Genomic DNA, 27,291 nt, shown 5'->3' on the forward strand with positions numbered 1-27,291 from the left:
TTGCGCAGGCACAATTAGAGACATCTTGAAGGAGAAGCATCTTGCAGCACAGAAGGTATTGCCAAAGAACAGAGTAAGCCACCAGGAATGCCATTCTCTTAACCAACAACAGCTGAAAAAGCATGAAATTGGCTTCTTACAACTTGATGTCAATTCTCACCTCAAAACACACAAAGCAATCAGATTTAAAATGGTTGCAAATGGCTGTTGGGTTTTTTTTGTTTTATTCAGTTCTTCTCTTAGAGAAGGCTCTGGGGAGACCTCATTGTGGCCTTTCAATACTTGAAGGGAGCTTATAAACAGGAGGGGGAATGGCTGTTTACATGGGTGGATAGTGATAGGACAAGGCGGAATGGTTTTAAACTGAGACAGGGGAGGTTTAAGCTAGATGTGAGGAGGAAGTTTTTCACTCAGAGGGTGGTGACGCACTGGAGCAGGTTGCCCAAGGAGGTTGTGGATGCCCCATCCCTGGAGGCATTCAAGGCCAGGCTGGATGTGGCTCTGGGCAGCCTGGTCTGGTGGTTGGCGACCCTGCACATAGCAGGGGGGTTGAAACTGGATGATCTTTGTGGTCATTTTCAACCCAAACCATTCTGTGATTCTATGAATATTTGCTAGAGGATGCACTATCACTTCAGTCAACGCCCATCCTGCAATCAAGAAGGATAACACTAAAAACAAGTCTACATTCTCAGATTCACATCTCACTCTTACTGCCTACTCTGACTGCTATGACAATTGCTTACTTCTCTATTAATAAACATTTTAACTTTGGAATGAGGAGTATTATACATAAATTAAACTTACTATTATTGCAGTTGATAACTAACATAAAAAGCAAATGTGTACCATCCCCTATATTCACAGAGTATATTCTAACAATACACAACATACTTGAGAGTTGCCAAACACGTCTGCCAACTGGTATGAAAAACATGAATTTGAAATATCAATTAATATGCAAGATTAAAAACATCTGCCTGCTATATGAGATGTTGTGCATTTTGACAGGCCCAAGATCTCTTCACCTCCAACTGGAGTCACACAGCTGCCCCAACCCTGCGTGCACTTCCACATAAGCAGTATCAGTGAAGCTGACCATATGCTTAACCTATGACACGTGCACAAATATTCAGAGAAAGGGCTCAAGTAACTGACAGGAATCAACAAAATGCTGCCAAGTATCAACAACAAAAAACAGAAGAGGAAACTTGCCTTGGAATTTCAGCTACCATCTAGTTTCTACTGAGTGCAGCAGGCTAGCAGGAATTTAACATGAGCATAATAGTTCTGACAAGGGCTTCAAAGAAGAGTCAACTTCGTCAAATCCTCATCTTCCAGGCAGTTTGACTTTGCTATTACATTTTCAGATAACAGCCAAGAATATAGCGTATAGAAAATCCCACAGTCTCTATAAAACAATCAGACTTTGGAAGATGCTGAACAAACTACATTACATTTACTCAGGGAAGATCGCTGTGATGAACTTGCAATTAACATGACATGCTACACTACTCTAAATATTCTCACCAGACACGTTGGTTGTAAGAGCTGGCACAGAGCAGTATTCAAATTCCTTCAGCAAGCTGCTGAAACTTACCCACTGCAGGACTCACACCAGCACACTGCTTCTTTTTTACCAACATCTTGGAAAAATTCACAAGAAAAGGGAGAGGAGAAAAAAAAAGAACGCACACACTGGGAGTCTGCAACGTTCAGGGCATAGCAGGCATTCTGCTGCACTGACACCAGCACAGGGCTGAGGCGCGCATGGGCAAATGCAGCGAGTTTGTGAGATGCCATTCTCATGGAGAATAAAGCTCTTTTTGAGGTAAGGAAATGTAGCAATAAACAGGGAACTTACAAGCAGGAGCATCTCATGTTTAACTCAAAATTTTGTTCCAAAGATAAAGTACTGGAGTATAAAGTTCCACTTGCAAATACCAGGCTTACAAAGCTCCTAGTTAGCAGCTACCTTTGCGGCTTTTAACTGGGTTGCCTCTAAGAAGGTGAAGCGTTGCCCAGCCTACCACAGCCAGGCCAAACAGAACCAATCAGCCCTCCTGAGGTCATTGAAGGGTGAGGCCACAAAGCAGTGCAGCAAGGTGCACTCCAGCAATGATTTCCTACTCCACACATAGGGAACCCCACAGCTGAGTAGCTGCTGTCCTCATAAGCTCACTCCAAGTGAACCAAGCGCTCTGCAGAAGTGCAGGTGATCCTGTGCCAAATGGTTATCCAAGGTAATTACCAGTCTGCTAGGAACTTAGGGGGGAAAAAAAATAATAAATCAATTTCAAGATCACAGAAACTTCTGTGAGTTTGAAAGCCAAACATTCCCACTCAAAAATAAGGGCTGTTGGATGGGGAGATGAAAGAAAACAGTTCAAACGAACCAAGCTGAATAAGAATTCTCTACTATAAAAAAAAAAAAAATTGCCATCAGCTTATCTGAATTCTCTAGGAATGCAGAGTGCCTACAATGCCGCAGGGCATCCAAACACTGGCATCCACTTATGAATAAGTGGAAAAAAAATTGTTCATATTCAAGCTCCAAGAAGTTTTTTTGTATTTTGGCTATTTGAACTGATATTTGGCTCCAATGAACCTTACGGCCACATCCTCCCCTTCCCTTCAGTTGCTTGAAGCAGGGTGTTACCATTCACATCTGTATTGCTGTAGTCATCTGTAAGAGAAGATTAACAGAGACAGCAATACAACTCACCAGAAGAACGGAGCTTTGTGTGGCTGGCACAACCACATTCAGCTCAGAACTGATTCACATTCTGTTTTTTCAGAGGGTAACTTTGGTGGGGCTTTCATTTGTTTATTTTAAATGTTGCCAAGCAACTATTTTTTATGAATGCCATCCTTTTTTTTCCCTGAAATGAACGTCAGCATAAAGCTATGCTACAGTTGAAAACACACTGGCTGAAGGGTTACATTTCAAGAAGGCTCAGGTAGCTCATGCTTGAAGTCCAAGTCTGAAGCCAAGCTAGAACACACCAACATCTCTTCTGAGGTAATGTTAGAAAAATAAGTCTAATTGCAATAATTCTAGAAAGAAATCTTCTAAAAACCTAAAGTCTTCAGGGCCACAAATAAGCACTGCAGAAAATTATCACATTCCATACACACTTTCTTTGTTTTAAGAAGAAATGAAAGACTGAAGCAACAGGCTATTTTAACTCCACAGCAACAACACAACTTAAGCATCAGTCCCTGCACAAACACAGAAAGCACAGGAGCACAGTTCTAACTTGAAAGCCCAATGGACAAGTTGTTTTTTCAGAGTTACTTTGCCCAAAGGCAACAGGCAAGGAATTTCTCCACAGGCTTATTCCTACAGGACCCTCGTGGTGGTGTCAGAAAATGCACAAAAAACATCTATGTGCTAAATATACACTGTGTGTGTGTGCGTGTGTGTATTCACATACATACACTAAATGTGTATGTGATGTTCCTGTAACAGTAAACATTCAACCTTTTCATTTTTTCCATCTTTCACAGTAACATCAAGATATTTCACAATCATTTCTGCTATGCTAAAATATTTTATTTAATACAGTGACAAAGAAATGTATTAATATTGCAGTTTATAATATTAAGTTTACAAGATGGACATACCAGCACTGAACATTCATGAGTTCCATCAAGATTTAATATTATGAAACTGGACAGATTTGGCATGAAGGCTGATGTTCCAACAATGATTTCCTCCATTCATTTACATATTGTTTTAATGCTCACTTTCATTTGTATCAGGAAATTAATTCTTACTGCTTCTGATGCAGAAGGCTGATCCAACTACTCACAAGGAAACCTCTTTCCACCTCGACACTGAGGAACAACTCCTCAACTGCCTGATAAAACAAACAAGTGTGGAAAAAAGAAGTGGCCTTCTAGTTAGAACACAGGATTTGGAAACAGGGATTAAACTCCTTTCCTCTTTACATTACCTACATTCTTTAGTGATAGCAAATCACTGATCATTCTCATGCCTTGATTTCTTGATGTGAATAATAAGTTAAATATTTGAGTCGCTAGGTTTAGCTCATGGGCAGTGCTAAGATTCTTTTCAATTCTCAAATAGCAGCTCTGAGAAATGCACGCCATCCCAGTGCTGTTCACATGGAGAGCACGCAGCTCACAACATCTTTGCTCATCTTCCATGTCAACACACTGTAAGAGCAGACCCACGTTTATGCTTTGCTCAGAGTAAGCACGATGCTCAAACAAATGCTCATCCAGAAGAACTTGCAGCACGTCCAGTTCAATATCTAGGAAGACTGTAGGTTTTTTCCATCTTTCTTCCACGGAAGAGTGCTGTGGTTCCAGAAAGAACGTTAATTCTTACACACCAACAGCCTGCGAGATTGTCCATATATAGTCAGCATTATAAATAGCTGCTTTTATCGTGGAAGTGAACTGGCTTTTTATTATGTATTCAGAGAAAAAGTGTTTTCTACATATAGGAATTATTCCTTTGTTCTACCCTGCACTTACAGCCTTCACTCATCCCCTACTCGCCCATCCTGCCCCACATCACAGGAACAGACACTGCTGGTGTCAGACCTCGCTAATGCTACCAATGAACTACAACTGAGCTCCAATAGGTTTGCAACAGACAAGCTCACATTTTGTATAAATATGCAAAAGATTGCACGGTCCTCAGCAGCCGTGCAATTTCAAATGCTTTCCTGCAGCTATTTCACTAATAAAAAAGACTTATGAAATACTCCAGGGCTTTGTTAGGAATAGAGCTACAGTAAACATTTCTACATTCGAATCTCAAAGTGCATTTTCTCTCCAATGTTCTTAAACTAAACTGGAAAGACCTATGAGGTCGTTAAAATGGAACTGTGATTTCTTTGTTTAAACACTTCAAGGTTTGAAAACCAAGCCACTGACAACAGGGTTGACAACAGGGTTAACAACAGGTTTGTTACAACTCTTGGCGTGAAGTCAGGCAAAATGAATCAAACCAAATCACTTGGACACTGAAACAGCTGAAAAAAAAAATCTGGATCATATCTCAGAGTCACTGAGGCTGTCAACATTCAATGATATCTGAAATTAGATGTAACGCTGTGTTTTTGGATGTTGGGTTTTTTTTTTAATGTGTATTTTTATGCTGCTAGCTGCAGGTCTCAGCACTAGCTGACATTAATGGGAAGCTCCAGGTCCAACTCACTGGTGTAGCACTTGTGCCCTGCAGCACTCGATGGCCACTGCTTTACATTCTCTCTTCCTCGCTGCTCTTTCCAGCCACTGTCACACATAACACTGCTTTGCTGCATATCAGAAAGATCTCAAGGGCTAAATATGGCAATGAGCTCTCCCATGCAGTTGTGATTTAACCCCCCCCAAATGCTGCAGCTTTAGGTAAATGCTGACAAATAAGGCTAAGCCACTCCATGCAAAAGCATAGAACAGCAGAATCTCACTGCAAGCACAAAGAGGAGATCGCCAAATGAGCAAAATGAGAGAAATCTTGCACACCCACACAACTCGAGGTAGCGCTTAAGTCCATACAATGAAAAAAAGCTCATACTCCTATCACCCAGCCCACCTGTTAAAATGGCGCTTTGTGCTCCTACTCCAGGCAGGTAGATCTTATTAAAAGCTTGTCGTTTTCTTTTTCTTTTTTTTTTATTTTTTTTTTTTCCAAACTGCAGCTCAGGAAGAAAACGCACGCACCAAGAACACTGTCGTTGTTTTAGGCAAACACAGAAAACTATGCGAAAGGATAAACTCGACGCCCTCAGGCTGAAACGCGACGAGGGAAAAATGATAGTTCCACACCCTCGCGGAGGGCAAAACGCTGTGGGGAGCGGGAATCGCGCTCGCCAAAGCAGCGCCGTCAGGCGGGGCGGCTTGCAGCCGGTGACAGCGGGAGCCGAGGGCGCTCAGCATCCCTCGGCAGCGCGGCGCGGCGACCAACAGGGCACCGCTCACAACTTCCCTCCCGCAGCACCGCAGCACCTCAAGACCGCTCGCGATAACCTCTCCGCACAGCAATGGATTTCCCAACCCTCCTCGGCTTCGCGTCCTCCCACAGCCGAAGCGACAAGTCGTGCGGCTCTGCCCGCGCGCCTCCCCCCGCCCCATGCACAGAGGCAGCGCACGGAGGCGGCCCCCAGCCGCAGCCCCCAGCCGCAGCCCCGCCGCCCCCCCCTCACGCGGCGCCACTCCGGGGTGCCGCCTGCCGCAGCGACGGCGGCGGGGAGCCCTCGCGCCCAGAGGCGGCCTTCCCGGGGTCTGCCCTCTCCGCTCCCCGCCCACCTACCTGAGGGCAGTCGGCATCCGTCCGCGCGGCGGCGCGCAGCCGGGGGCACCGCGCGCAGCCTGCCTGCCGCCCTCCCTCGGAGGAGGATCCCCGCAGGACCTCCTCAGACGAAAACGCAGCCCCAGCCCGGCCGCTACCGCGAGGGACCGCGCCCACGGCCAGAGCCCGACGGCCGCGAAGAGTGAGAAGTGAGCGCCCGGCGACAGGTGAGGACGGCCCCCGCGCCGCTCCCTACCTCGCGCCGCTCTCCTCACAGCTGGTGGCGCGCTTACCCTCGACCGCCGCCGCCCCCTTGCTCCGTTCCCCCGCCCTAACGCGGCGTTCTACGCGGCCCCGCTAGCCGTGAGGCCTCGCCCCCCACCCCGCACTGACGGCTCTCTCCTCCAATAGCGAAGAAGACAGCCGTCCTCGAGCTCCGCCCTTACCCTCTTCCACCAATAGGAGCTATCCGTGGTGCTGCCCCTCCGCCTTCCCGGCAGGCTCGGTTGGCTCGCAGCTGCCGAGCAACGGGCGCGGGGCTGCGGGTGGGGCTGCTGAGGGCGGTGGCCGGGAGAGGCCCCGGTGCGGGCCGGGTTTGGTGCTGCGGGAGTGTGCCCGGGGCTCCTCGTTCGGGACTTTTCGCCTCATAGATGGGCGGTTTTTGTTCCCCTCCCCTTTTTCCCTCTCGGCTCAGCCATCGGGAGGATGGAAATGTCTCCCGCACTCACAAAGCGGTAATCTCGACTTGCAGATTGTGCTGCTGGAGCCTGCGGGGCTGTGCTTCCTGCTCTGCTCACGGGAATTAAAAATGTGGGTAAAAAATAAAGCTGCTTTCGGATGCACTGAGTGTCAGATGCATCGCAGCACGGTGCAGCTCTACCATAATGGATGCTCCCGTTTTCCGGGGGTGCTACAACGGTTTTTAAATGAGAAAACCTTGTGAAGTCTGCTGGATGTAGTGCACCATTGGTTGCAAATGGCCAGCCCAGCACTTCCCATAGCATCTCTAGGAGGATACAAACCTCAAAAACATCCACAGTGGCTTGGCCACCAAGCGTAGGGCACTGTGGTCCTTAAAGAGCAGGTTCTTCATCTGCCACCTCACACAGAGCGCATCTCCAGAATTGAGTGGTGAGCTGAATGCCATCACCTCTGCTCTCAGAGCATCAACCCACAGCATGGAGTGCTGGAGGGCATGAAGGACGTGGGCATGGTGGTGATGGACTGATGGTTGGATGAGATGATTTTAGAGGTCTTTTCAAACCTTAATGATTCTATGGTTCTATGGCATCCCCTCCAGGTGCAGCTCCATGAGCAGAAGTGTTCAGGAGTGCACCTGATGCCTCCCAGCCAGATGGGTGCTCAGTGGAACCCAACGAGGACAAGTCCAGTGACAGGAATCCCTGAGATGTGATCAACTGGGACATCAGACACATGGACCATCTAGTGGGTTTTCCAAATCTCCCAACAGGCCTCCTTGCCAAAGCCTCAGAGATTTGTTATTCAGGAGAAGCCCTGCTGTAGCCTCCTAAAGAGATGATTCGTGGTTCATGGCAGGCAGTCAAACCGATCGTCTGAAACACATGCTCACAAGTCTGCCAAAATTCCCAGTTTATGGTTAGATCTTCCCACGGTACTGTGTCAGGAGTGTATCACGTCATCCTTAGCTGGAAGAATAACTTGAAGGGAATTTAAGTAGAGATGTGATTCTGTAGTCCGAAGAGTGGTAAATGTGCCACCAGTGTTTGTACTCCACATACCGTCAATGGCTTTTGCAGTCCTCAGTTGGTCCCTTCTGCCTGTACTGATTCAAAGACAATAGAATCACAGAATCAGAATCATTAAGATTGGAAAAGCCCTCTAAGATCACCTAGTCAAACCACCAACCCATCACACCACTGACCACGTCCCTCAGTGCCACATCCACACGTTCCTTGAGCACCTCCAAGGACAGTGACTCCACCACCTCCCTGGGCAGCCTGTGCCACTGCATCAACACTGTTTCTGAGAAGAAATATTTTCTGATATCCAACATGAACTCTCCCTGGTGGAGTGGCATGATCAGTTAAAAATTAATATAAATGACTGGATAATGCTTAAATGCTTAAAAATAACAAAATGAATATCCGGTAACATATGCTTGCAATTAAAATGATTTTTTTCCTATCAGCATCTCTTGTCATTTTAATATGAGGCCAGATTGTAAATGATGTAGTACATCACTTGAATTCCTGTGAGAACACATAGATAGAAACATTACTGTGACAAAATCTGAGCAGAGCACTGGGGATTTTTGTTATAATTTCACAAAAAATGTTCTTTTCCTACAGTGTTTCTCACAAGTAACCACAGTTTCACACACTAACATGATGCAGTTACTATTTTTACCGAGATCTGCCTTGTTTTGGACGTTTCTCATAATACACAATGTGCCAGAGAAAAGAGAACATTTTATAATAAAATTTAATCTTGAGGTTTGGTTTAATAAGGACAGCAGTGCAGAATCTTACCTATCTGATATCAAATATCATAGCCCACTTATCTTCTGGGTTTCTTCAATATTCACAGTAATACTGTTCTCCTTATCTTGTGGTTATAACAGAAATGTCAAAGTACAACAGATCTTTGTTTATTGTCTTCAAAAGTTTAAGGCAAATACCATTCAGCTAAAAAGATGGAATTTTCCAAGATTAACCCTTGGAAAACAGGCATGGTTGTGGAAGTCAACCCCCTCTTCGCCAACACAGGCATCATGTCTAAAACAGAGATTTTGTTCTGGGAAAATAGGCTAGGCTCCACCAAGTCTAAATCTTTAGATTTGGTATTTATATTAGTCTGGTCTTTAGATTAGATGTTGGGGGAAAATTTTCATTCAGAGGTTGGTGAGGCGCTGGCACAGCTGCCCAGAGAAGCTGTGGTGCCCCATCTCTGGAGGCCTCAAGGCCAGGTTGGATGGGGCCCTGGGCAGCTGAGCTGGTGAGGGGGAACCCTGCCCACGGCAGGGGTTGGGGCTGGATAGGCTTTGAGGTCCCTCCCAGTCCAAGCCGTTCTCTGATTCTATGATTCTGAGTAAATAAATTAGGAAAAAGTATGTTTTATCAGATAAGATGAGCATATGTGAGTCTGAATACAAGTAAGAATTCAATCTCATTCAAAACAAGATACCATTTCAGGCCTTTTTCCCATAAAAAGGAATAGCAAATGTCCCAGTTTGGGGCCATCTAAGTGTTATTTTTTCAGGAAATCTGAATGGGGTTGTGAAGTGATCCAGGCCAGAGAGAAACACGTGAAGAAGGCAGCCAGATTGTCTTGGCTTCCTTTTTTGGTACCCCGGGCACTAGCTGGCTCTGTGTCAGGTTGGCCCTCCCGTGCAGATGGGAGAAGTCTGATCTGTTCTGCTGGAAACTGCATGAAGTGCCAAATCTGACATGTGCCTCCTCTAGGAGCCGCATGAGTCAGTCCCAATACAGGCATAGCAGCAGCTACAGGGCTGATGGCTGACCAACGTAACGCAGTCTTGGGAATAACGAGTTGCTCAACCACTGCATCCCTGTAGTGCCACTACAACCAGGTTGGAAAAAATGTGTAAGCATCAGTGGATGTGGAGGGAGCAGCACAAGAATACTGAGCATGCACCATTCTCCGCACAGCTTAAATGGGTGTAAGTATAAATACGCGGAGCAAGATCCTAGCACAGCACTTTAGAAAAGCCTTTAAATAGACAACCATCAATGGGAGTTTCTCCTGGCTGAAAGGTGCAAAAATTAGCACACAGATAGGAGCAGATATTACATTATTCTTGCTTGCAGTGACATTTCATTACATGCAGAAGAAACAAAAACCATGAAGAAGTGAATAGATATTTTTTTCATTCCTAGGGTCTTAAGAGAAAAAAATGCGACAGAAGGGAATGCTGCTGCCTTTGTTATTACTCTCTACAAACCAGCTGTTGCTTTCCCATGCTCTCAACTGAGCAAGCAGTAACTTAAAAAGAATTTTACCACACATTTTCTATATGGCATTGCATATTTAATATGTACAATAATAAGCTGACAGCCACAATTCTCAGGTGGCAGAGTTTGGTATAACTGCACTGACATCCTTTCACAAAGATTTCCTTAAAATATATATTTTAAACTGTGTAATTTGCAAGTGTTGCCCTTGAATGGGATAGCATTCATTTTTTAACGTTGGGCTCATGAACAAAGAGCAACAGCTTTATTCCTCTCCGCACAGCCATTGCCATCCAAGTGCCGCACACTAACTGTTTACTCCTCCATTTAGTGGGTGCTGCAGCCATCCTCCACCAGTGTGGCAGGTGGTACACTGCCTGGGATTTGCTTTGGGATTCAGCAGGGATGCAGCCCAGAACTTCCCAGCCAAGCAGAGCCCTTCCAGAAGGCATAAAGTAACACAAGCAATGGTGCTTATCTATAAGAAATAGTTCTAGTGTCTTATTTAACAAGACTTGTTTAGGCTAATGAAAAGTATCAGTGATCTGGAACTTACCTAATCTGCCTTATCGTTTATAAATAGGTTTACAGTGCTGCTCAGCCACCTGCTGTACACTCCTCCTATGCATTACCACTGCCCTTTCTTCTGGCTTCCTAAGTATATGTGGGTAGATACAGAAGCGAGCTTCTGATTTACAGAGACAGGGCTCAGCCTAACTATAACCCACAAGATCAGGATGTGACTGTTTTGACTTGCAGAAGCAAAGAGGAATAAATGTGTTGTTGACATTTAATTTGTTTAGATATTCTGAACTCAGTCCACTTTTTCACTGTGATTTATTGAGTTTATGAAAATTCTGATACCTGATGAAATCCTGTGTTTGCAAACCATCATCTGCACTGAATTTGCTGATGAAATAAGGTGACCTTTAACGAAGACACTTCCGTTGTTCTTTTCTGATTCTGAAGTCAGTGTATTTTTATAACTTCTCAGTGACAGCAAAATAGTACACAGAATGAAGTTAAATAATATTTCTTTCCAGACTACTGTAATTTAGACAATGTGACATTTCAAAGAACCATGCATATTTATTTCAATAGTAATGACCAGTTACAGTTAATGGGTTCCATTCACCCAATTATGCCTTACTGTGTGTAATAGGCACCTTCAGAATGCATGCAGGTATCTTTGCCTTTAAGGTGCTTCCTGCCTGAGCATAATGCATAGTTTTATATCAGCATTTGGTTGAAACAGGAAAGGGGAGAGATGGACTGATTGCAGGGTGGCTTTCCCTTGCAGTAGTCTGCGCTTCGAGTTCCGAGGGCAATTTCTGGAAGTCCAGACCCATCGATGGTGCAGCTCTTGGCTCATCTTCCAGTAATGGCACACACATACATTATTGCAGCCTCACAAACCGCATTATCTTCCCCAGGGCTCTGGTGTCTCTACTGTTGAAAGACTCTTTGCTGGATTAGGTATCATGTAAGGCCGAAATAAGATGGTCGCAGACCCCAGGCCTTGTACTTCAAGAGGTGACACAGTACCAGAAAAAGACGAGGTAATTCACTTACTAATCTTATCTAGATCTATGGCATGATGGCAGAGGTGAATTTCAAACAGAGATTTTTAAGGAAAATACCACATTTTTAAGGAAAATACTGCAATGGTTTTCTTGATGTTTAAGAGAAACTCAGCAAGAGCACTTGAGTGCAGCATTTAGATAGATAACTTGTGTATGTCTACGTGAAAATTTAATAAGCAAACAAGAGAGGATGTGATGGGGATAGGTCACAAACGGAGTTGAAAAAGAAATCTTCATTTGCGTACTACTGATTCTATGAAGACAGGAGGAGACAAAAGAAAGGGCTGTTAGAGGGAGATTTAGAACTTGGGATATCTCTGAATGATAATGCATTATTATTAACGCATTGCATGGCAAGGGTAAAGAAACAGATGTTGCAGTAGTCAGTGTTTGGCTTAATTAAAATTTGGATTTTAGTATGTAGATGAATTCAAAAAACACTTCTCCTAGAAATGTTAATCTTGTTAAGATTATAGTGTGGTTTCGCTATGAGAAAAAAGAAGGAGGTGGAAGGTGCAGATAAGTGGCAGGCCAGATATGATTTGTCACAGTGACTGCAAAGAAGATGCAACCAAAGGTGTTGTTTTAAATATGCTCTTCTTAGGGTGATGTCCTGGAAGAGTAAATCTGAGCCAATTTATTTGAGACTTTCATTTGAATAAAAACAGGCAGATCTGGGGTGAGGAGATGAATATTCAAAATAATAACTAAATCATCAGTGGTAAATCATCACAAATGCCGGAGGCAGGACTTGAAAGACCTCCAAATAGTCTGCAGCCTTAATGGACAGATGCACAGGGAAAGAAACAACAACAACAACAACAAAGAAAAGAAAATACAGTCACAGAAACCTAATAAATACGAATGTTCAAAACTGAATTTTTATTTCTGAACTTTTGTTCAGTTCAAAACTGATGAGAGACACAGGTCAGAGCAGATTATGTTGTGTCTAGGAGGAGATGTCTAGTTTATAGTTGTTGGTTGAAAGTGGAGATGTAGTAAACTTAGTGAACTTGGATATGAAAATGAGGAGCAGAGCTCCTCCTTTCTCAGTATGTGAGAAAAGGGGATCAGAAAAATAATTTTGGGGCTCTTTTTCTGGGAGCATGAGAACTGAAGGAGAAGTGAAGAGCAGCGTGTTCAGGGTTGAAGAACTGAGGCAAATGGAAGAGTTGGAAATGAGAAAGTCCTAATACATAGAAGGAAAGGACATACAGGAAGGGAAGTGATGGAAAACAGATATTTTCATGTTCAAGGCATCAGTTGAGATCCCAACTGGAGAGCAAAGAAGTTGCAGAAGCAGGAGAAGAGGGAGGATGATTCAGGGTAGCAAAAAACCTTCTTGAGATGACAGATGTTCTCAAACTGGAGAATGGGAATTAAGAAACTGAAATAACCAAAGATGGATAAAAAACGTGTGGTGGGGGATATCTTATCTCAGAACTAGCTGTTTTGGAGTAGAAGAGAGGTAAAAGGATAGGGTGAAGCATGAAGAAGGCTGAAAGTGAGCAACAATCCTTGAGATAGAAAGAGACGGGAGAGAAGAAATGCAGGGAACAAAGAGAGACAAATAAATACTCATGGTATGGAAGTTATCAAAAGACTGAATGACAAAGAGCAAGGAGAAAAAGGCCGTAAGTATGCAGCTGAAAGATATAGGAATGTTTTTAAGAAGGAGGAATACAGAAAACAGAGATCTGAAAATATAGCTGGTGAAATCAGTGCAAGCCAGTAAGCTTTGGTATAGGGTGAGCTGAAGGAAGAAAGCAGCCAGGACACAGATGGGAGACTTGGAGCAATTCAACAAAGGAACTGGATGAATCTACAAAGAGATACAAGGAATATGGTGAAAACAAAAGAATGTTCTGAGCTGAAATCAAAGAACAAGGCTGAAGAGGGTACTGCATGAAGCATGAAAATTATAGGGAGAAATGGAAAAGGGTCATATGTAATGTTGCTGAAAATGGAAGTAGAGGATTTAGGCAGGAGCACAAGCAGAGAGAGAGAAAATGTGTGACCAGCGTGAAATGAAGTTGGGGAGAGAAGTGTGTGGAAAAGAGAAACCTCTGAAAGAGAGAGAAGAGAGACAAAAGGATCCAGGCCCTGCTGAGGCTGAAGAAGGCATAGGAAGAAGTCATGGATGACAGGGTAGTTTTACAGAGACAAAGAGAGTGGGAGGAAAGAAGGGTGTGGGTGTGAACCTTGAAGCTATGAAACAAGTCACAGGTAGAGGCAGCAAGAAGAGAATATGTGACATAAGGCATGAACATTTTTCCAACTTAGATGGTAAAAATAATGATCCTAAATTCTGTTTATCCACCTCAGTAGAATGTGGCTTCTTAGAACAGTCCTTCAAAACATTTTTTTTCTCTTTCCTTTCCAGAGGTCATCTGCAAATAGTTGCTTGGATGTGTGGGCTTTCCTCTGTGGAGGGTGGGGGAAATGAACTGATTCCTGCTTCAGAGTGCTCATTAGGCAGTCAGAGAGGCTGAAAGAAATCATATTTAATAAAGAGGTAGGTGAGTGATTTAGCTGAGGGAAGGCATAGCTGTTAACAATGTCATTCCTAAGCAAAATTAAATCTCCGTTTCATCACGCTAAGCAGATATGGTTGGCTGGTGTATGTACTAATGCTCAACATGGATTTGAACTCAAATGAAACGTGAATGGCTGAGGTAAGGTTTATTTCAGCAGTTTGCACAGAAAGGCTTTGACATTCCATGAGAGTGTTGGTTTCTGTCCCAGGGATTTCCTTCAGCTTCTTCTGCAAAGAGGTAGCAGCTGTGATAACTTGTTTCAGCATGAGCTTTGCTTGGAGTCGGATACCTTTTCCTTCTGGATATTGGCCTTGCCACTTCTCCGTGTCCAGCGCTTCTGTCCAACGTGGGGTTTGGGTGTCTGTGGAGAACATGGCACAAACCTGTTCCCAGAGCTCAGAAAGAAGCTTCCCCAGGTGCAAGTCCAACACCCACTGGTCCCTTCCTGCCTTCCTGACAGGCAGCCTTGGTCTCTGCGTAATTCAAGGCATTTGCTTCTACTCTCAGGGCAAGGCTTTGAAAGGGGATCTGTTTCTCTTGGCTGCATCTCTTGCTCCTTGTGTTTAGTTTGCAACCCAGGCACCGCAGATGAGGGCCTTCTCCTACCTTCTATGCCAGAGGAAAGCCCATAGATAGATCCCAGCCACAGTGCTTCTGGCAGGCATCATCTCTATCGTTATCACCACACCAGAGCCTGAGGCTTTGCAGCCTGCCTCCAGTATCAACTTTCCCCTTCCTGTTTTTGGGAAAGGGTTTGGCTGTTTGGCTACAGGAGTCCTGAAAGGCCATGGTTCTGGTTTGTTTTCTAGGAATGAGTGAGGGGAGGGCTTTTGTGCCTCCACCTGTGCTCTGGTGCCTCTGCTAGCAGCCATGCCTCTTGCTGAAAGCATGCTTTTCATCCTGTAAAACCCTCCTCGATTTCCCATATTGCTTCTCCTACACATTCTATTATTTTCACTGTTAGGCTTCAGTCCTTCTTTGTCTGACGTACAGCCATTTCCAGGAATATGTCTAAAATGGTAATTTTCAACTCAGTAAACATTTTACTTTCACATTTCTTCATTGTTAGCTAACATCTGAATATTCCTTCTTTTAAGCAAAACCCCTACACCCTGCTTAAAAACAGCATTTACTTTTGCTATATGAGTGGACAAGCCATCTTGAAAGAAAAGAGATTACATCACAAAAATTAAAAACTAATGTGGCAAACATTTTCCTTTTATGTTAGAGCCAAAACTGCAGAAAGAAGAGTTCAAGTCTTGCTGAGAATGCTTCATGCACAGACTTGAGGACTTGATGGGAGACTGCAAGAGAAAGAGGGCAATCATTTGGGTCCACAGAAGCAAGACGAATGCGGTGCATGTGAATTGGTTTTGATTTAGAATGATGATTGTCCCAGATTATCTTTCCTGATATGAATTCAACTGCGAACAGTTTCACATCTTTGGTCCCAGTCAGGAAACAATGGATTTATTTTATTTTATTTTATTTATTTTATTTTATTTTATTTTATTTTATTTCATTTCATTTCATTTCATTTCATTTCATTTCATTTTATGAAAACTGATACTTAGTGCTGCTGAAAATGTGAAGGCGTAAGGCCTCAGTTCTCCATAGCAGACCACTCCCTAGTGAAGCTGGTTATTATCCTTTTCCCCAACCGTGCTAGCGTGTAGCAGGGTATTATCCTGTGCTGCAGTGACACCTGCTGAAGGAAAGCATAAAACGCTTCCAGAAAGGAAGTGCTGGCCTTACCAGAGCAGTGCAATCATCAAATCCTGAATGTGTTTTTAAATACGAAGGGGTTCCATCTTTTTCCCCTTCAATACCTCAGTGCTGTTACTAAGTTTGTTACTCCGCACCCTCCATTAAAATGTTTCTGGACATTAAGCAAATGCATATGCAACTAATGCATTCTGTGGCTTGTTTTGCATGCAGATATTTAGTTCCTGAGAGACTGTGGTTGGGTTTAATTTGCTCTCTATTTGAAAATAGAAGTAAAGAGATTTTCCTTACTGAAGGAGTAAAGAGACTGGTAACTGCACAAGGGGTTTGGGTAGTGCTGGCTTGGCCTTGGCAGGATGGGAAGAGTAGGGAAAGGCAAGCAGCCTTGTCTTCTCTTTTACTGAGATGAACTGCTTGTATTTGTATTATGTAGGCCAGTTTGTCCTCTTCATGCTCTTTTCTTGCCAGCAAGCACTGTTCTAGACCAGAAATGAAATGAGCGCAGTTTTATGGCCAATGTCTTAGTTTTACACTTAGCTGTTCATAGAGGAATGTCTGTCTTATTTGGTGGTGACAGTCTATGGTCTGCTCAACCTTGATCTTTCATCCTTTCTTGCAGGAGATCATATCAAAAAGGAAGGGAACAGACTTTTGGAGGGTCTGTTGCAATAGGACAAAGGGAAATGGTTTCAAACTAAAAGAGAGGAAATTTAGGCTGGATATAAGGAAGAAGCTTTTTACAATAAAGGAGGTGAAGCACTGGCATAGGTTGCCCAGAGAAGTTATGGATGCCCTGTGGAGACATGCAAGATCAGGCTGGATGGGGCTCTGAGCACCGTGATGTAGCTGTAGGTGTCCCTGTTCACTGCAGGGGAGTTGGCCTAGATGGCCTTTAAGGGTCCCTTCCAGTTCAAACCATTATTTTTCTATTATGGGCTGTAACCTTTCTGCTACCAGCAGCAGTGGGGACAGGTCTTTGAATCAGGACAGGAGCTGCGATGCCCACATGCAAAGAGCAGCACCTCACAGAAGGAATCCTGCCAGCACATACATGTCCCAAGCAAGCAGGGGGCTAGGAAAAGCATCATGGTTACTAATCTGAGAATGTTATTGTTTGAGAAAGACTTGAAATACTGATAGAAGGGTTTTATTATTCTGCTCTCTTTGGCTCTTTTTTTCCTTGCCTCCCAGAATGCCACGCTTACAACCTATAATTAAACCAGCTTGCTGCTATTTGCATTTTCATGAAAGGAGCCTCTCTAACGTACCACTCTTAAATCTCCAATTTGATATCTAGTGAAATTTAATTTCAAGGCTTTCCTCTTTGTGGATCATTTAACTCCTAATGGGTTTTAAGCCTAAATCTATCTCTGCTTCTGTCTGAGCCGTCTTTCTCTCTCCCTAGCTCTCTGTCTCTCCTTCTCATTACCGGTTCACCTTTAAGCCATTCCAAAGCTATTGGAAAGATAGATTGCAAAGACAGAAGCCTGAATTTTGCTATTATGCTCAACAATTCTGGCAGGTGTCTCTACACATTCCTATTAAAATAATATGCCTGTAGCTGAAAACCCAGTGAGAGAAAAACGGGCTTTGGGCTGTTAATTAGTTAAATAGTTCTATATAGCACTATCTGCACATGGGAGTCACATTTATAGATTCAGTTGAACAGTGGAAAAACAGTGCTTGGTGCTATATTCTTGGAAGAGCTGAATTTGTGGACAAATATAAATTAAAATGCTGTGCATATGCTAAGCGCTGAGTACTTCGTGCAATACAACCAAGCAAGGGACCTCTTAGATAAGTACTAGCTATCAGCAAAGGATGTCTAGCAAGTGGAATTTTCTGTTGATTCTCTCATTCCCCTTCCCATCATTCCTATTCCTGACAGAAACAGATGGACTTTTATTTTCTCACAATTGCTATGAACTAACAGCTCCTAAATTGGCAGTGAGGAGGTGGAAAGAGGTGAAAAGAAGTAAAAACATGCAAACTAGCTCCAACAGTCTGAACAGAACAGGAGAATGTCGAAATAAACCCCGTCATATAAAATAGCTGTGACGGCAATGTTTCCTATGGATTCTTTTATTTATATAATGATCCATAAACTCTTCAAATAATGTGTGCATGCTAAACAATAAAACAGTGCAGTGAAGCTTCTATTAGTGGCCAGAACTCTCAAACTATCGTAAGACAGAGCAGTACTATCACGTTATTTATCTAATCTTGAAATATGCAAAGTTTTTCGGCTTTGAAATTGTTGAAGCATGATCTGTACATTCGAGTCATCACTTTTTGGCACTTCCTACATTTGTGAACAACTGTTTTCAAGGATGAAGCACAGGAGGAGTAACATTTCATCAAAAGCCTCTGAGGAACCCCTTGAGAGCTCACTGAGAATGGCAGCCACTGCCATTGAACCAGGCTGATGCATTAGTTTCATAGAGACAGTGTTGCATATCCTACTAGTTTTGTGGTTTTGTTGCTCTACATTTTTATCTTTTTTTTTTTTTTGAATGACAGAAATAGTTTTCTCACTTATGTACATTAACTATATTACATATTTTATGAAGGCTACTCTGAAAGTAATGCCTCCTACTTTATGCTGTCAGCCTACAATGTCAGAGGTGGTTGTTGGTAGTATGGCAGTAGAGGTTGAACCTTCCCATCAATATCCCATTACATTTTGTTGCTGTGTGACAGATGGCAGCAGAGAGGCAGTCTGACACAATGACATATGATATGAAAGCATGTCTGAAGCAAAGGTTTATCACTGAATTCCTCCATGTTGAAAAAATGGCACTCATTGACACTCGTCAGCACTTGTGAATGATTTTGGAGACCAACCCATGAATGCGATCACAGTGAGGAGTAGCTGGTGTGTTTCAGCAGTGGTGACAGCAACAGTGGGTCACCTCCAATGATGCAGATTGTTATGAGCACAGCATGCAGCCTCTTGTTCACCACTGGCAAAAATGCACAGCTCATGGTGATGACTGTGTTGAAAAATAGTGTTTCATAACTGAGAATTTGCTCTACCAAATGGTGTTCTTGTGCTCTTTGGATCTGTTGTCATTTATATGAAAATAAATAGAAGCCATTACTCTTTGAACAACCTCTATATGTATGGCCCAAGACTACTGTTATTCAGTTCACGTGGCCCAGGCAAGCTAAAAGGTTGAGCACCCATGAACTAGTGTGTGGATGTCTGAGAAGGAAGGCTTGACTTTCTTATAAGTAAGTTCTGATGCTAATCTGGATATGATTGACTGACAAGGAGTCATGAAGACTTTCCCTGCCACACTTATCCCTAGAAAGAAGACTTTTTAAGCTGAATCTGTTAACTCATGTCCTATGCAGGCTATATGGAAAGATGCCCGTCAGCACCACCTCTTCACTGTACCACCACAACTGAGGAAATGATGTATTCCTACATCAGATAAGCGTGGGGCTAGAGTTGGTGCTTGACCCTACCAGTGGATTGCAGAGCGTGCTGCACTGCAAGAGTGAGCAACAACTGTAATTCAAGAGCCTATGGCAAAGCCTGTGGTTCCACAGTAACCTTGGGGTATTGGAGTGTTACCCAAGTGAAGGCAGTTTTCCCTTGTTCTGTTTGTCCATCTTTTTAGAGGTCTTATTGAAAATAGACTGAGAAAACAGACTCCCTTTTCTTTTGAGATAATTTCAAATTACAGTCACTATGAGCAAACCTACAAACGATTTAAGGCTTGTGTTATAAAACCTGTAGAGATATATTAAAGGAACTATTCTCATAAGTACATTTTCTATTGCTCATATTAGCAATAATAGAATTTTAAGAGTTTTTCTTCATAAAACTTACTGTCTGGCCCCCAACACTCTTCTTGATATATTCGGAGAACTCACACCAGATTGAAATTTTCCATGCTATTTCAGTGAACTAAAATATTTAAAACAAAGGAAAAGAGAGTGAAAGGGAAGAACATTTCCTATTTAATATCTCATGAGCCACATAGATCTAGCTCAAGGGTCAGAAACATTCAGCCTATTCTTGTGCCAAAGTTTGTTGAAGTCAGCAGAAAGAGCCATACTACATAAAGAGTGTTAGAATATTGAGGTGACTGAACAAGTTTTAAAGTACAAGAAAAGCCTGTAGAACAGTAGCTGGTTGTACTGATTGAAACTGTGTTTAGAATTGATTAGCAATGCCAGGTAATAAGGACTGTTGCCTCTGGTCCAACATGCATATTCCTTCCCCTTTGCATCCACACACAAATGATTCTGGCTCTGTCAGCTAGATTAGCCTGCAGTGTAACGTGGTCGGCGATTCCTTCTTCTTACTGAGGAAGATGAAATATGGAGGCTGCTGAAGGTTACACACCTTAAGCTTAAGCAGAGAAGCTTTCCGGGAAGGTGTCTGTGAAGCATGGGATAAGAGATCTTGAGAATACTGAAAATATTCACTGAAGTATTTTATGCCAAGAAGACCCTAAAAGTTCTGGGAGAAATGCCAGAGTGATGCTTGTAGATTGCTTCAGAGCCATCTTGTCCTTGACTGCAGGAAAACAGAAGTGTTGTTAAATCAGGCTATACTTCTAAGGCTAATTTCTCTTTGTTTTGTTTTCTTCCATACTAACAGCCTAATTCACATTACTTACACTGCATCCCCATTCAGTCTGCCTTATTATATACAGATGAAGGATGTTTGGGCCAAGCTATTCTGAAACCTTCCCAAGCACTCGCTCGCATATATCTGCACTGTATTTTGGACTTTTGCACCTGTGCCAAGAGGCAGTGACTGTTGACATTTCTGCCCTTTTTGCAGAATGGTTCCCTAAAATATAGCTTATTTTATTCTCACAGTTACTGTTCTTTGCCTAAAAAATTAAAAATTACTGCCAGGGTTGCGTTATGGTTTGAATTGCAATCTTTGCTCTTGGTAATTTGGATGAAGTAGGAATGTTTCTAGCACTGTACGTTTCTGTTATTACTGCAATTATTATTATTACAGTGCTAAAGCTTTTTTTTTTTTTTTTTTTTTTTTTCTGTTCAGCACAGCCAGGGAAATTTTTATTTTATGCCTGCCTTTTTTTAATTTCGTTCATTGTAACAGGAAGACACTGTGCTGTTGTACTTCGATGTCTTCCACTGACAGATGTTTCTGAGGCTCTTTCATATCTTTTAATAATCATAGCTACAAATTCAGTGGGGCTCTCATTTCACATTAGTTTCTTGTGCTCCACAAAGATATTACAATAATGTGGAAAAATAGTCCCAGTCTTCAAAGAAAGTTTGTCCAAAATAGAAGTGTTTGAGATCATTTTTAAATTTTTTTTTCTGATTTTTAACCCCTGTGAGAACTGAAATAGCCAAATCAAGGACATGTTAAAACATGAAGTATTTTTATTTTGTAATATAAGCAGTTTTTTTTAATGGATTTGTTTATACTAAGACTGATGCTAAACCAAAGGTGGGGTCATCATGGTCTGTATGTCAAGGCTGATATTACATGGAAGTTCTTTAGGGGAAGGTAATTCAAATGCAGTGTTATTGGAGGCCATGTTACCGTAGTCTTGAGAGTGATAAAAAATTGGGTTTGGATCCTATTTTCTTCCTATATCTTATGCAACTTTTTATGAAGTTTAGAAGCTGATGTTCAGTGCAAGCTCGGTTAAGTTTAAATAAAAAAAAAAAGAAAGAAATTTAAGATGTGCAAGGTTAGAATGGTGGCTTCCCAAATCTACAACATGGAAGCTTCTTCCTGCTTCCATTCAGTGTGCTGTTTTCTTCTTTCTGGAACTGCATCGTCCCACAAAAGCTTGCAGCCTAGCCTTAATGCAAAGTGCATACATTCCCATTTCTTCTATACCTAGTGTAGCTTTTTAAAGAAAGGCATTTAATATGCTCCTGCTGTATTATTTCTAGATCATTGTTTCCTTAAGCTACTGAAGCACTGAAAACATGCACAAAAGGGTTTTTGATTATTTTAAAGGGAAGTACACAAATGCCTGTACTCATATAACTAAAAGAAGAGAAACACTGTCATTTTTTTTGTGCTATCCTTACGCAGTCCTCATTTCTCCAAATGCCTTGAGCATCCTTGGACATCGGTTTATTAAACATGGCTCAGCCAAGAATTATAAGGCACTACTTTGCAAAGCGTGTTTTATTGCAGACTTGAAATCAACAGATATTGAAAATAAAGGTTCCTGACTTTGTATATGAAAATAAACCAAGTTTACAATCTCTTTGGCAGTGAAAACTTAGAAAATTTCATCTCTATTCAAAAGAAATTTCCTGTGATCAGGAGAGGACAGAGTAGTGACATTTGGATGGGGATAGTGCAAATATATGATTATTTTCCATCTCATGACCTCAAAACCACTATCCCCAGTGCTGCAGCTCTCTGTGCTTCAACGTACCTCCTTAAGATATCTCCACTGTATCAAAGGAGAAGTCAACCAGATAAATTCTAGCCATCTGCTGTCCTGTGGTAGACTAGTTCAATCTGGAATCATAAAACATCCTCCAATGTGGGCTCATGCCCACACAGAAAAAAATCCATTACAGTCTACATGATTTCTACGGGTTTATCTCCTGGTACACTCCCTTTGCATGTTGGACTTTACATATGTATTTAAAAGGCAGCTTTCAGCTAGACATTATGAATTAAGAGGTTACTCTAACAGCTGCTGCTATCACTGCATCGCCAAAATTAGCTGGTCATGACTAGAAGAGCAGCAAACAACATGAACATAGCAGTGGTGCCATGACATGCAATGTTCAATGTGAACGCAAGCTGAGGCAGAGAAGGAAACACATGGAAATATGACAGTTTCTAGATGGATGCAAAAGGGTTTCTATTTATCTCCAAATGATTTAGGTGGCCGTACACATTCAGTTGTTATCACAGAGCTGATGGCAGGGATTGAGGGGGAGTGGAGCGTTTTGTGGTATCTTTTGAAAATCCAAATTAACAACATTTTTCATTTTGACAAAGTAGTTGTGAGTAGGACATTAGTAATTTGCTGTTTGTTCACAAGAGCAGTCTTGTAGAAAGCTAATTTTTAGCCTTACAGAGTGAGCCAAAAAACATACTCAAAGTCTGTCAGTGCAATGGTATTGCACTAAGCCATCCGTGTCTTGTCAGTGTGTTACCACAACTTGTTCATCACTTGTCACAGTCAGTAGAAAAGATCTTTGTCTTGTGCAAATAAAAAGACATTTGAGTACCTCTAAGTACAGCTTTGAAAGAAAAAAATATTTGCTTGAGACAAACAACTGCTTTGTGACAGAACTATTTCAGGTAAAAAGAACGTAAGAATCTAAGCAATGTGTCTCTGGTATATAAATAAATGCCCTGTAATTGTCTGCTAAAAGTGGAGGTAATGGTGTTGAAACAATAGACTCCGTTGAAAAATGAAATCCTGTAAAGTGATAAATGTGGAAGGTCAGCTGAACTATTTAAAGGTAAATCATTTTTCCTTCCTTAGCTTGTGGCACCTCTAATCTGAGAAAGACGACTTTCAGAAATTAACTCCATGTGTCCCACAGAGGTAGGAAAAGACCCATATCAGGTATAGGATCACACCTTCCACTTCTTTTAGGAGGAACCCCTTCACTATGCTGTCTGTTTGGGGGATTAGACAATTCCTAGCACAAAAATGCCCAAGCTGTGCTCAGACACGCTCAGCTCCGGCTAAGATGGTTTCAAGCAGATGGCTGGCAAGACTGATGAGATTGACACATTTCTGACCAGCCTGCTGCCATGGGGCTAATACTTCACATTCCTTTCAAGAGGCGGGGGTCCTTTAAACAAATAAGCAAAAATCCTCTCCCATACACAAAGAAATGCTGGACAGGTGGGCCCAAATTCCAGCTGGAGCTTGGGTTTGCAGAGGGATGACCAGTAGACAGTACATTTTACTTTCCAGCCATTCCCAGCTCTCCCAATTCTCTGTATACTTTACATATATAACACGTTATTTACATTATACAGTATATACATATATCTAATACATACATGTCTGCATGCTACTGTTTCAATCCCAGGCAGCAGCAGTTTCTTGGTGTAAGGAGTTCCCCACCTCAAACACATCACTCAGTAGAGGTGCTCAGGATCCCTGCTGCATGTACAGAAATGCTCTGCTTGCGATGGGAGCACCAACTCCTGGTTATTAACCAGGTGTGTTTCATTTGAGAAGGGTTTGGCTCAGTCTCTGTGTTCATGGTCTCTTTCACTTGGAAAGCAGGAGAATTTCTCCAATAAAGCTTCATTTGCAAAGTTATTTTCAGAATAACTTCACATGCAACTGTACATGATGTAACATGAGAATAAAAACATAGACAGCAAAAGAATAAAGATGAGGCTGTTAATGCCAAGCGTGTCAAGAACTTGTACTCACAAAAAAAAAAGAACAACTAGGAAGAAAAATGTTATGTTTGGATAATTCAGATATTTGATCTCTTATTTTTCATACAACTCATTTTCTTTACTTCGTGGGCTTTTCCTTTAGAAATAGGGCTCTTCATCACTGTCTCCTGTTCAGATGGCATTTTGGTCGTGACAGTGTTTCGTCTTCAAGGAACAAGGGAATTTTTGTACTTTACAAGATCAGAGGCTGCTGCAGTCCCACAACTTTTCTCTGACAATGCTAACCCAAATGATTGTTAAAAAAGTGCAAGCAATTGTTGTAGGCAAATAAAAAGAATTTTCCTTCCTCCCTTTAGCAGCTCTCAACTTCAAAAGAAAAACCTGAGGGATGCTCCCTAATTAAAATAATCTCTATTATTATCAGTGTAAGATGCTCAGGCCTATTCCTCTGTGATATCCTCTTAACTCTTGATAGCAATGTTATGTTGTGGTAAGGAGTTTCAAGAATGATTCTATTTTAACTCTTCAAATTTTCTGCTATTCAAGTTCAGTCCATGGTTTATGTTTGCATTCTCTGTGTTTCTTTCTTGTTATTGTATTTATATGTTGCTTCTCACTCATATTAAATAGTCCCATGTATAAGATATTGTCTTGCACAGAAGTCTGTAGAGAATTTCTATATGTTTCATTGTCTGTTTTTGAAATAATTTTCTTTGCACTGTTTTGAGATGGAGAGAATAAAACTAACCAGAACGGAGAATATACTTCTGACTTATATAGTGATTGTATATCGTTGGTGGCTTTTTTTAGTGCATATTTGGTAAGGATCATTTTACTCAGGTATTTTCAAACTGTCACAGAATTTGCCTTAGGGACCACCTAGGGACCATATTTGATCCTTTGTAGGTAAATGTTTTAAGAAAAAACCTTAGGCAGAGAAACTTTTGCTAAAAAGTTTCTGTGAATTCTCTCTTTGCATTGTCTAAGAGTAAATACACATTATTTCAGCAGTTTCACCATTTCTTTCAAAACCCTCTAAGTATAGCCCCAAGGATTTGTCCTTTGCTTCATCCTGCTGTTTTCAGCATCTCTTCTTTCAACACTTCAGTCTTCTTCACTACTTGAGGAAGAACAAAAGCTGTGTAGGGTTGATCTAATCATTACTTACTCTTTCTACCCTCCCTCACAATTAAGTTTCACTGTTATTCTCTTATTTTTAACAGAGAAAATTTACATTATCTGTTTTATAAAAACGTTTGATTTGATACCAGGAAAAATCTTGTGAAAATTGAAAGCTGGTTAAAGTAGTTGAAATCAGTACTGCATTTTCTTCAGCCAACCACTGAAGAAAATTGAAGGTAAGAAGATATATGTATAAGAATAAAAAAGGCTGTTACTGTTGCTTTTGTAAGAGTACTTCCACTGCAGTAGTTTTATTTCTTATGAGCTAACAAACGAAACATTTTGTCAAAGTAACTAACAGGAATGTTTTGACACTGGTTGGATGTCAGGAAAAATTTCTTCTCAAAATGAGTGATAAGGCAGTGGCACAGGCTGCCCAGAGAGGTGGTGGAGTCACTGTCCCTGGAGGTGTTCAAGAACTGTGTGGATGTGGCACTGAGGGATGTCATTAGTGGGCACGGTGTGATAGGCTGCTGGTTGGACTACATGATCTTATTATTTCTTTTTAACCTTAATGATTCTGTGGTTCTATGAAAAGAAAGACCCATTTCCTCTAGGTATTACTGGTCTGAGGTTGTCTATTGTATATGCTAGCAGTTGCTTTGGGAAAAGTAACTGGCTGTTGGCAGGGAGCTGTGCCTGGCACTGACACACATGCTGCTACTCTGGGCACATGTCTATTTCTGGGAAAGCTGGACGAATGCATCACGGGAATGAATAAATGACTGAGATGCTGCAAACATGAAACATCACCTTCCAAGTTCAACACAAGCTATTCTGTTTGCAAAGAACAGCCTTTTCGAGAAGCAGAAGGCACTTGCCTTTCTGAGCTACTAGCCATTTGCCTCTGTCATCACTGCAAAACACAGTACTGACAGATCTCTGACTTGATGGTAGCACCACACAGGATGGCCACTTTAGCATCTCAAGTTTCATTGCGCTGACATGGCAATAAGTGCTGTTCACACAAAGCATGGCATTTTACACAAAGCGTAACATTTTTCTCAGTCTCTGTGCCTGCAGCAGCCTCTGAACATATGCAGTCTTGCGCATCACACCAAGCTGCATGTGGTTTAAACCAAGCTTTGCAGGTGTTACTACCAGCTAAATCTTTGGGTCTTGATGTACTAATTGAAACATACAGCAATTCAGCACAAACCCCTGCCAGAGAAGCAGAGTTTGGGGTGTATTCCTACAGAAAACATTCTTAAATCTGAGTTTGGGTCAAGTGCATTACTAAAATATTTCTTAGAATCACAGAATCATTAAGGTTGGAAAAGACTCCTAAGATCACCCAGTCCAACCACCAAACCCATCACACCGTGCCCATGCCCACATCCCTCAGTGCCACATCCACATGGTTCTTGAACACCTCCAGGGATGGTGACTGCACCACCTCCCTGGGCAGCCTGTGCCACTGCCTCACTGCTCTTTTGGAGCTGCTGCACCGAGACTGTTACGTTAGGGCTAGGTAACTGCAACATTTGCATTTGGCTTCCTTAAACAAACCACTAATCTCGAGTACTATGGCCCACATGTAAAAGCTGTGCTTCTTGTGCCATTGCTTTGTTTCAAACCATATATTTACATCCGTTCAGTAAAATGGCTTCTCCCATTTTATTCATGTGTTTCAGACTGATTAAATATGCCTTTGTACAGTGTAATTGTCTTTAGTAAAGAGATGGTATTGCTG

At 42.1% G+C, this 27,291-nt stretch overlaps 2 protein-coding genes across 6 annotated transcripts in view; one reads left to right on the top strand and one right to left on the bottom strand.

The window, feature by feature from the left end:
• CDKL5 (cyclin dependent kinase like 5) overlaps positions 1 to 6,592 on the bottom strand; it is a 124,485-nt gene extending 117,893 nt beyond the window's left edge. For 4 of the 5 annotated variants that reach the window (XM_042811024.1, XM_042811023.1, XM_042811025.1 and 1 more), the window contains exon 1: positions 6,525 to 6,580. The gene's annotated coding sequence lies outside the window, so the exon portion shown is untranslated. Of the gene's footprint in view, positions 1 to 6,524 lie in introns of all 5 variants that reach the window. The other variant, XM_042811021.1, reaches the window with a different exon arrangement.
• Positions 6,462 to 27,291, top strand: part of SCML2 (Scm polycomb group protein like 2) — a 94,582-nt gene continuing 73,752 nt past the window's right edge. Inside the window, exon 1 of the mRNA XM_042811028.1 lies at positions 6,462 to 6,495. The gene's annotated coding sequence lies outside the window, so the exon portion shown is untranslated. The remainder of the gene's footprint in view (positions 6,496 to 27,291) is intronic.

The sequence above is a fragment of the Centrocercus urophasianus genome, unplaced genomic scaffold (genome assembly GCF_019232065.1).
Source record: "Centrocercus urophasianus isolate 14NV4802_14NV808 unplaced genomic scaffold, USGS_Curo_1.0 seq_12, whole genome shotgun sequence".
Taxonomy (NCBI): domain Eukaryota; kingdom Metazoa; phylum Chordata; class Aves; order Galliformes; family Phasianidae; genus Centrocercus; species Centrocercus urophasianus.